The following is an 11,440-nucleotide window of genomic DNA, read 5'->3' as shown; positions in this document are numbered from 1 at the left end:
TAAATACCCAGTAGTGCAATTGCTGGATCATAGGGTAGTTCTATTTTTAACTTTTTTGAGGGACCTCCGTACTTTTTCCAGACTGGCTGCCCTAGTTTTCATTTCCATCAATAGTGCAAGAGGGTTCTTTTTTGCTCCATATCCTTGCCAACACTTGCTGTTTCTTGTGTTGTTGATTTGAACCATTCTGACAGGTATGAGGTGATATCTCATTAATGTTTTGATTTGCATTTCCCTAATGGTAAGTGATGATGAACATCTTTTCACGTGTCTGTTGGCCATCTGTACATCTTCTCTGGAGAAACGTCTGTTCATGTTTTCTGCCCATTTTTAAATTGGATTATTTGTTTTTTGGATGTTAAGTTGTATAAGTTTATTAAGTTTATTATATATGTTGGATACTAATCCTTTATTGGATATGTCATTTGCAAATATCTTCTCCCATTCTGAAGGTTGGCTTTTAGTTTTGTTGATTATTTCCTTCACTGTGCAGCTTTTTCTTTTGATGTAGTCCCAATAGTTTATTTTTAGCTTTGTTTCCCTTGCCTCAGGAAACATATCTGGAAAAAAGTTGCTTTGGCTGATATCAAGGAAGTTACTCCCTGTGTTCTCTTCTAGGATTTTTATAGTTTCAGGTCTTACATTTAGGTCTTTTATCCATTTCAAATTTATTTTTGTGTACGGTGTAAGAAAGTGGTCCAGTTTCATTCTTTTGCATGTTGTTGTCCAGTTTCCCCAGCACCATTTGTGAAGAGACTTTTTCTCATTGACTATTCTTTCCTGCCATTGTCGACAGTTTCCATTGTCGAAAATTAGGTGACCATATAGTTGTGGATTTATTTCTGGGTTTTCTGTTCTGTTCCATTTTGCACTATGTGTCTATTTTTGTGCCAGTACCATACTGTTCTGATTACTATAGCTTTGTAATAAAATTTGAAGTCCAGAATTGTGATGCCTCCAACTTTGCTTTTCTTTCTCAGGATTGCTTGGGTTATTTGGGGTCTTTTGTGGTTCCACACAAATTTTAGGATTGTTCTAGTTTTGTGAAAAATGCTATTGGTAGCCCACCTAGAAGCAGCTTCTCAGCTCCTTCTGGAACGTTTATCAGTTTCAGCCTACTCCCCTCCACTCCAGCCTCCACCATGTCCAACAGGTTGACCCAGAAGTCCTACAAGATGTCCACCTCCGGCCCCGGGCCTTCAGCAGCCGCTCCTACACGAGCGGTCCTGCCTCCCGCATCAGCTCCTCCATCTTCTCCCGGGTGGGGGTGGCGGCAGCAGCAGCAGCAGCAGCATGAGTGTGGTCAGGGGGCTACGGCAGCAGGGCCGAGAGAGTGGGGAGCATTACGGCTGTCTCCGTGAACCAGAGCCTGCTGAGCCCCCTTAAGCTGGAGGTGGTCCCCAACATCCGAGCTGTGCGCACCCAAGAGAAGGAGCAGATCAAGATCCTCAACAACAAATTTGCCCCCTTCATCGACAAGGTGAGGCACCTGGAGCAGCAGAACAAAATTCTGGAGACCAAGTGGAGCCTCCTATAGCAGCAGAAAACTGCTCCGAGCAACATAGATAACATGTTCGAGAGCTACATCAGCAACCTCTGGCGGCAGCTGTACACCCTGGGCCAGGAGAAGCTGAAGCTGGAGGTGGAGCTTGGCAACATGCAGGGGCTGGTGGAGGACTTCAAGAATAAATATGAGGAGGAGATCAAAGAGCGTGCAGACACGGAGAATGAATTTGTCCTCATCAATAAGGATGTGGATGAAGCTTACATGGAGAAGGTAGAGCTGGAGTCCCGCCTGGAAGGGCTGACCTATGAGATCAGCTTCTTTTTCTTTTTTTTTTTTTAAAGATTTTATTTATTTATTTGAGAGAGAGCATGAGAGGGGGGAGGGTCCGAGGGAGAAGCAGACTCCCCGCCGAGCAGGGAGCCCGATGCGAGACTCGATCCCGGGACTCCAGGATCATGACCTGAGCCGAAGGCAGTGGCTTAACCAACTGAGCCACCCAGGCGCCCTGAGATCAGCTCCTTAAGGCAGCTCTGTGAAGAGGAGATCTGTGAGCTGCAGTCCCAGATCTCAGACACATCCGTGGTGCTGTCCATGGACAACAGCCGCTCCCGGGACCTGGACCTGGACCTGGACAGCATCATCGACGAGGTCGAGGCCCAGTACGAGGACATCACCAACCGCAGCCGGGCTAAGGCCGAGACCATGTACCAGATCGAGTCTCAGTGAACCAGAGCCTGCTGAGCCTCCTTAAGCTGGAGGTGGAGCTGCAGACACTGGCTGGGAAGCACGGGGATGACTTCCATCACACGAACCGGAGCACCAGCCGACTCCAGGCTGAGATCGAGGCCCTCAAAAACCAGAGGGCTGCCCTGGAGGCGGCAATTGCTGATGCTGAGCAGCGTGGGGAACTGGCCATTAAGGACGCCAATGCCAAGGCGCCCGAGCTGGAGGCCGCCCTGCAGCGAGCCAAGCAGGACATGGCCCGGCAGCTGTGTGAGTACCAGGAGCTCATGAACGTCAAGCTAGCCCTGGACATCGAGACTGTCAACTACCGCAAGCTGCTGGAGGGCGAGGAGAGCCAGCTGGAGTCTGGGATGCAGAACATGAGTATCCATACTAAGACCACCAGTGGCTACTCAGGTGGCCTGAGCTCGGCCTATGGGGGCCTCACAAGCCCCGGCCTCAACTATGGCCTGAGCTCCTTCCAGTCCAGCTTTGGCCCTGCTGGTTCCTTCAGCCGCAGTGGCTCCTCCAAGGCGGTGGTCGTGAAGAAGATCGAGAGCCATGATGGGAAGCTGGTGTCCGAGTCGTCTGATGTCCTGTCCAGGTGAACAACCAGGGTGGTCCCTCCCAGCCTCCCCACTCTTGTGGCTGCCATAGAGCCTCTGGGTGGAAAGGAGCTGTGCGGGGGAGCGTGGGGAACAGGAGAGCCACCTAAGACTCAGCCCCAGTCCTCAGCCTACCCTTGGGGGCAGTCTACTGCCCTGGGTACCCCCTCTTGTCCATGCCCCCAACTAAAAGCCAGTTCAAGTGTCTTTTCCCAAATAAAGCCTCAGCTGGCTCTGCCAATCCCCCCCCAATGATATTGATATTTTAATAGGGATTGCTTTAAATGTGTAGCTTGCTTTGGGTAGTATGGACATTTTAACAATATTTGTTCTTCCAATCCATGAGCATGAAATGTCTTTCCATTTCTTTGTGTCATCTTCAACTCTTTCATCAGGGTTTTATAGTTTTCAGAGTCCAGGTCTTTTCACCTCTTTGGTTAGGTTTATTCCTAGATATCTTATGGTTCTTGGTGCAATTGTAAATAGGATTGTTAATTTCCCTTTCTGCTGCTTCTTTATTAGTATATAGTATAGAAATGCAATAGATTTCTGTACACTGATTTTGTGTTGGGTGAGTTTACTGAATTCATATGTCAGTTCTAACGGTTTTTTGGTGGAGTCTTTTGGATTTTCTATATATAGTATCATGTCACCTGCAAATAGTGCAAGTTTAACTTTTCCCTTACTGATTTGGATGCCTTTTCTTTCTTTTGTTGTCTGATTGCTGAGACTAGGACTTCCAGTACTATATTGAATAAAAGTGGTGAGAGTGGACATCCTTGTCTTGTTCCTAACCTTAGGAGGAAAGCTCCCAGGTTTTCCTTTTAAGGGTGCTGTTAGCTGTGGGTTTTTCATATATGACCTTTATTATATTGAGGTATGTTCCCTCTAAACCTCCTTTGTGGAGGGCTTTATAGTGAATAGATGTCAAAATTTGTTAAATGTTTTTTCTTTGTCTATTGAAATGATCAATGATTTTTATTTTCATTTGTTAATGTGGTGTATTATGTTGATTGATTTGTGAATATTGAACTGCCTTTGCAGCCCAGGGGTATATCCCACTTGATCGTGGTGAATGATTTTTTTTTTTTTTTTTTTTTTATGTATTGTTGAATGCAGTTTGCTAGTATTTTGTTGAGGATTTTTGCGTCTCTGTTGTTCAGGGATATTGGCCTGTAGTTCTTTTTTTTTAGTGGTGTCTTTACCTGGTTTAGGTATCAGGCTAATGCTGGCCTCATAGAATAAATGTGGACACTTTCCTTTTTCTATTTTTTGGGATAGTTTGAGAAGGATAGTTGTTAACTCTTCCTTAAATGTTTGGTGGAATTCACCTGTGAAGCCATCTTGTCCTGGACTCTTGTTTGTTGGGAGGTTTTAGATTACTAATTTAATTTTGTTACTAGTAATTGGTCTGTCCAAATTTTCTGTTTCTTCCTGATTCAGTTTTAGAAGATTGTATGTTTCTAGGAATTTGTCCTTTTTCCCAGCTTGTCCAGTTTATTGACATATAATTTTTCTTAGAATTCTTTTACAATTCTTTGTATTTCTATGCTGTTGGTTGTTACTTCTCTTTCATTTTTGATTTTATTTATTTGGGTCTTCTCTCTTTTTCCCTGATGAGTCTGCCTAAAGGCTGACTTTTTTTTGTTTATCAATTTTGTTTATCTTCTGAAAGAACCAGCTCTCACTTTCATTGATTTTTTCTAATTTTTTTAGTCTCCATTTCATTTATTTTAAGTATCTTTTGATATATAGGTTCTCCTAGCTTTTTTTTGTTTGTCTTTTGAATCAATTTTGTTTATCTTCTGAAAGAACCAGCTCTCACTTTCATTGATCTTTTCTAATTTTTTTTAGTCTCCATTTCATTTATTTTAAGTATCTTTTGATATATAGGTTCTCCTAGCTCTTTTGTCTCTCCCCATGCACCCCCTGTAACCCTAGCCCTGCAACTTATTTGTTGAAAAAAACTGGTCCAGTAGGTTGTTAACAACCTGGATTTTGTTAATTGAATCCCTGTGGTGTCTTTTATTAGTCCTCCAACTCTATATTTCCTGTAAATTGAGAGTTAAAGCCTTGATCAGTTTCTGTTGTTCAAGGCACCCAGTGTGTGGTATTTTGTTACAGCAACCCTAGGAAACTAATACAGTGGGTATATGAGTGCTCTATAGGAAATGCTAGGGGTATTAGTGCTTTCAGCCTCAAGTGAAATGTATAAGGCCAAAATGACTTAAAAATTAGGACTGGATATAAGTAGTTCTGGGTTTGTTTCAGTATCTTGATGATGTCAACAAGGACCCAGCCTCTTTTCCTGCTTTCTTTAACTGTCTGCAGTGTGATAGCAATGAATCTCTTCATGGTTATAAAATGGCAGCAGTTGTTCCAGGTGTTAGATCCTTAAGTGACAAAATGCAAAAGTAGGAAAGGATGGCAAGGTGTTCTACTTAGGGCTATCTCAGCAAAGTCCCCCTTTGTTTCTTTGGTCAGAACTAGGTCACATGGCCATTCTCAGCTGCGAGGAAGGCTGGGAGAATGAGTACAGTTGTTCTCTCCAACACCCATTTCCAGGAAATGAAATAGTACCTACACATTGGTAAGTAGTTAAGAGAATGGATTCTGGAGTCAGACTGCATGGGTACAAGTCTCGTTCTACTCAACCAAATATCTGAACTTGACCAAATTATTTAACATCCTGTGCCTCAGTTCCTTCGTTAGTGAATGGATGTAATAGTAATATGGAGCATAAGGTTATTGAGAAGAAGATATCTGTATCTACATCTATCACCACACAAGTGTTAGGCATATATTGTTATTACTATTACTGTAATTATTATAATTATCAAGAGCTGGATTCTTACATTCTTAGCCTCTCTTGTCCTAGGATATGTGTATTCTTTAGCTCTGTCAATCGGACCCACTCTTGCCAGGCTTTTATTTAGAAGCCCGTGAGGCAAGAAAAAGGACTCTGTTCTGAGAAGGCACTGGCAACTTTATCCCATCTGTAGAAGCACCAATAGCAGTGGTTCTAGAAAGAGTTCCCAGTGCCTGGGATTAGAACTCTTGAATCCAGGTTTCTCGAGTAGGCTGTCTTAATATGATCTGGGGTTGTGTTTCTGACTACAAGTCTCCAAATCTGGTTCTCACGTCTTTCTGAAAATGTGGTGAGCTAGCTAAAATCCCTTAATAAATTAATTTTTCTGCTTAAACTAGCCACAATTGGTTTCTGTTGTTTGCAGCCGAGGACTTTGAGTAATAGAATTAAAAATGAAGAAGAGCAAATTTCGGAGATGGAGAGAGACCAGGTGTTTGTGACATCATACGGATTCTTGGATACAGCTACAAATGGAAGCCAAAACTCCCCTTGATTTTTCAGTTGTATGAACCAATGAGTTCTCCTTTTCTTTAAGCCAATTTGGGCTGAGTTTTTTAAATCCCAACTGTTACAATATTGTATTTTTCTTCTCTATTCTTATGTCCTTTATCTTTTTATTCATTTGTGATAAAATTTAAAATAAATAATACTTTTATTTAAAAATAATACTTAAAAAAAAAAAGCCGACCCATATCATCCTCATGGAGGCTGTTCATTACTGTGATCCAAAGTTCTACTAACAGGGCCAGGCATCTGTTTTCTCTAATATCAGTTGAAGTCAGAGCAGAATTTGACACTGTTACTTCCATTTTTCTTTCCTATAAATTCTTCACTTGTTTTAGCTTTCCATTTTCCTTGTAAAATTAACTCATGGGAAGTGAAATTAAATGCATGATTTTTCTGATTTCTAAGTACTATTAACTTAAAACACACTTGACACTTATTAATGTTTAAACATTAAAAACTCACACAGCTGCATGCACTTTTATAATAATCTGCCTACATTGCATTGTAAAAACAGAAAGTACACGTCCACTTAAATTGATGGTCTCCTCCCAGTGAAAGTGTCTCTAGAGTACAGAGTATAATTTGCTAAAATCTTTGACATCAGGGTTCTTTTTTTGTCATTATAATTTCTGGCACATGCATTTTACACACATGTTGGTCAAGGGATATTGCTCCTCTCTTCCCAAAGTTATTGCTTCTCAAATGTTTGTGAAACACAAATATATGCTTTTAAAAATGGAACAGGCTCATGTGGGTCAATGAGTTTACTCACTGGCATGTGATTTGGATGTTCAGCAAACCTGTCAATCAAGATGAAACCAAAATGAAAATGTCAACTTATTTGAGTGGATACAACTGTGTTATTTAGAAAAGTTTAAAAGCATGTGGACATGACGTACTGACACAAACATAATATTAGACTTCTTTTTGTTCTTTAGTTTTAAAAATGTAGTTGATTCTTATGATTACAAAAATGTAAATATATTAACTTTGTTAAACTTCAGGCTAACAACTTCAGGAAAATTCAAAAGGAAAAAAGTATCCATAATGTCACCATCAGATATAATTAATATTTTGGAATAGTGTCTTTAAATCTTCTAACCGGGCATAGATTTTTTTTTAGAATATATTTTTTCTTTTTCTGAGATAATTACCTCCTTATAATTTGGTATAATGCTTTTTTATTAACTTCATTACAAAATAATTTAAAAACATTGATTTTGCATCACCTGCAATTTTAATAAAATTACTGCATTGCCTAACACGGTTACTTTGCTTTCAAATATGGGAATGTACAAAATTATGGAACTATAATCCTAATTTATAATCACCACAGATATAAAATAAAGTCTTAGTTTTTATAGTCTTATTATGTATTTGGTATTGTCAGGTTCAAAAAATATAAATAATCTTATTTAATCTTCTAAATTATCTTGAATGATATATAAAAGAAGTAGCATTGGCTTAACTGAGGTGGAGCTGGGGCCAAGGAGTAGGATTGAATGTGCACCTGTAGGAAGCCGGGAGACAGGACCAGCCAATGCATCAACTCTGTGACTGTGATAATTACTTCTTTGTGTCAAATTTGCTAGACTGTGGTGCCTAGTTGTTTGGCCAAATGCCAGTCTAGATGTTGCTGTAAAGGTATTTTTTTAGATCTAATTAACACGTACAAGGCGCCTGGGTGGCTCAGTCTGTTAAGCGTCTGCCTTCGGCTCAAGTCACGACCCCAGGGTCCTGGGATGGAGCCCCACGTGGGCTCCGCGCTCGGCGGGGAGCCTGCTTCTCCCTCTGCCTGCCACTCTGCCTGATTGTGCACTCTCTCTTTCTCTCCCTCTCAAATAAATAAAATTAAAATTAAAATCTTAAAAAAAAATTTACCATCAGTTGACTGAATCAAATTATCCTCTGCTTATATGTGGGTGGACCTAATCCGATCAGTTGGACCTCATCCAATCTGTTGAAGGCCTTGAGAGCAAAAGCTGAGGTTTCCTGAAGAAGGAGAAATTCTGCCTCAAGACTGCGACATGGAAATTTTGCCTGAGTTTTAAACATTTTGACTCAAACCTGCTGGCCTATCCTATAGATCTTGGATTTGCCATTCCCTACAATCATATGAGCCAATTTCTTAAATCTCTCTCTCTCTCTCTCTCTACACACACACACACACACACACACACACACAGAGAGAGAGAGAGAGAGAGTTGTTTGTTCTGTCTTGTCTTTTAGTGTATCAGACAAAATATAAAGTTGGCAACTTTAAACCAGTTATCCAATTTGGGAAATTTTTACTAGTTAACATAATTTAAAAATCAGAGGGCTACCGTCTTAGATAATCCCTTCCAATTCTAAAATTTTAAAGCTCTAAGGTAACATATCAGGGATTCACCAAGTTAGAAATCAAATCAATAAAAAGAGAACACAAAACATTATAAAGACAAGAAAAGAAATTATTTGTTGGTTTTTAACTATTTCGGATTCTTGATGTCACCCCATATTCTGTACACAGTAGAGGCCAGTGACTCTGAATTCATAAAATGCAGTTTCCCCATTCTGTGGGTGAACACTGCAGCCTCAATTCCTGGTAGAGGTTAACATTTCTTATGACTTTAGTTGAGCCTTCCAATTTTTTTCATGGTTAGCTAAAAGAGATGATCTGAACCAGCTTCACTAAAATCAATTTTTTTAATTTTAATCTGATGGAGCAAGGTCACCAGGAAGTCAGGCCCTATGAAGAGGAAAGAAGGGACATGTCCTTTCCTTTTCTAGTAAGCTTAATGTCCTCATAAATGGACAGCACAAAAGCTAAGAAAAGCTGGTTTTCCCTATATAACTAGTTTTAAAATTCAGCCTTTGCAGCTCACTAGGTAGTGAAAACCAATCAGTAGTCCTTTGACAGGTGACTCTTCAGTGGGTGTAAAGGTGAAATTATAAGTACAGTGATTTACTTGTAAGCCAATAATAGGTGTGCCTAAAGAGCTGTGCAACCAGGATTCAAATTGGGACTGCAGTGGCTGCATTTGGGTAGATGAGTTGATCGTCCACCATAACTCTTACGGATTATCCCTGTTTAGGGAGAATTCAAATTAATTCATTTAGATATAATATTCTTCAGGAAAATCATTAAAAGCTCCCCCCGTAATACATTAAAAAAAAAGATTTATAAACCTTAAATAGAGTTTAAGATATTTTTCCAAACTAAAGTATATCTAATTTTAACTACAGTGTTATATTTTGGGGGTCTTCCAAATATTTCCCTCTAATTGCATTTGTGCTGAATTCTTCAATTTTGTTGATTTGATTCAATTCTATATAAAAGGCAGAGATTATTGTCATAGATCCAGATATATATTGAAAAAATATAGTTGATTTTCATTTAAAAGTTCCACGTTTCATTTTCTCATTCATCAGGAATACCTCATCTTCCCACACAGCTTCTGTTTTTGCATGTGTGCAACGTAAATAGGTTTTGATTTTTTACTTTCTCTCTTTCTTTTTAAAAAATATGGGCAATTGCAGATGGGTTTTTAATTCTTTCTTGTTCCCATTTCCTGACTCTGTCCAGGGTTTCCATCTATATTGTTGTTTACAAGCATTTAGACATATTTGGTGTCAGGGTATAAATGTATTCACTACTCAGCGACAGAAATGACTTTTCTTTCAACAGGGACCATAGAATCAATGGCTCTGGCTCAATGATGTCTTTGTCTGAGTCTTCTTTTTTAATGTTTATGTCAGTTACATATCCATTAACTCTAGCTAAGTTGCAGGGCACCTTTGACCAAGAAAACTTAAGTAGGGGTTAACAAATTTGGCTGCAGGTAACTAAGAGAAGTGATATCACAGTGAGTCCCATGTCTGGTGCTCCAACTGCTGTGACATTCATGAGGTAAATTCCCAGGGTGGTTCAATTTTATCAGCATTTGAAAGAATAAAGAAACGTTTTAAGATGCACAGAAAATCTATCTTCAATCTGCTTTGTTTATGGCAAGGGACATTCAAGAGACAGGCAAGACAAGCAAGTGGTGAAGCAATCAGTTATAAATAGTAGAGCCTGTGTTTGTTCGAAGACAGTAATTTCTGTAAAGCACTGTGAATATTTGGATTCTTGCAGAATTAACCTAAAATTTGCAAGTGCAGATGAGAAAAGTAGAGAAAATAAAAAAGAAAAAAATACCCAAGAGAACATAGTACATCATCCTGGTATTTAGGGTTCCGTTTAGGTTTTGTTCTAGTCACAAGATGGAAAATTTCTATTTTGCCTCCATTGTCTGCTTTTGCAGGGCAGCTCCACAAACTCCATTAATATCCATTCATTTATCGAGCAGTGGAAAGTGTAAAGAAGCCCTCCATGTCCAGGCTTACTGAGTATGACAGACTCCCTTTATTTCTCCTATGAGCAGAAAAGGTGGTTTGGGATAAGCATGATGAGAAGATTAGAAAGCAGGCATATGTGCACATGTGTTTTTCCCCCATCGAGGTAGAGTGAGCTCACCAAAGAAGAGAAGGAGGTGACTGGGTGCCATTGATGTTGTAGTCGCTAGTCCTAGGTCCTGCCCGGGGGCTTCCATAGATGTCACAGCATCTAAGGCATCTGCCTACTTAGCATTCTGGTCAACAGTCTGCTTTCATAGATTGGAGAGTGTGTCCATTTCCGTGCCAGGCCAGCAACAACAAAACTTGTAGTCCTGCCCCGAGGGAGAGCACAGGTGAGCACCTCAGAGCCCAGTGCGATGTAGTGGTTGCGTCTGTTTCTGTAACCTTATCCAAGCCCTTGCATGTGGTCCAGTCTCAGAGTGGCGTTCCGTTCAAGAAGCAGAGTTCTCACCCAAACATGTTTTAAAGGTATTCGATGTATTGATTGCACATCTTGAGAAAGCAATAAAGTGCATACAACTAGTGGCCTGTTTGGGGTATTTCTTGGATCCCCATTCTTTCACATCTCATACTCTTTGACACTCCGGATTCTCACTTGCCCACTCCAGTTTCCTCTTTTGCTAGGTCTTTCCCTTCCTCTTGCCTCTTGGGTTCTGTGGTAGTCTCCATTTTCCAATTCTGCATTCCCCCAAACTAGAAGGGTTTGGCAGAGATAGACTGACTTCAGAGGAAGTGGATAGAATTATCCACTGCTAAATTAGGAGTCAACTGAGAATCTGAATACTCCTTTATGCATGTTTGTTATCCTGTTTAGTTCATAACGCTAATACTTCCCGCCACAAGTTCTAGTGT

At 40.2% G+C, this 11,440-nt stretch overlaps 1 pseudogene; it reads left to right on the top strand.

The window, feature by feature from the left end:
• Positions 1 to 1,142: 1,142 nt before the first annotated feature.
• Positions 1,143 to 2,838, top strand: LOC112825504 (keratin, type II cytoskeletal 8-like; annotated as a pseudogene).
• The last annotated feature ends 8,602 nt before the right edge of the window (positions 2,839 to 11,440 follow it).

The sequence above is a fragment of the Callorhinus ursinus genome, unplaced genomic scaffold (genome assembly GCF_003265705.2).
Source record: "Callorhinus ursinus isolate GAN/ISIS: 27379988/994484 unplaced genomic scaffold, GSC_fseal_2.0 scaffold4, whole genome shotgun sequence".
Taxonomy (NCBI): Eukaryota; Metazoa; Chordata; class Mammalia; order Carnivora; family Otariidae; genus Callorhinus; species Callorhinus ursinus.
Note: the sequence above shows the minus strand (reverse complement) of the source record. Positions and strands in the feature narration are given on the sequence as shown.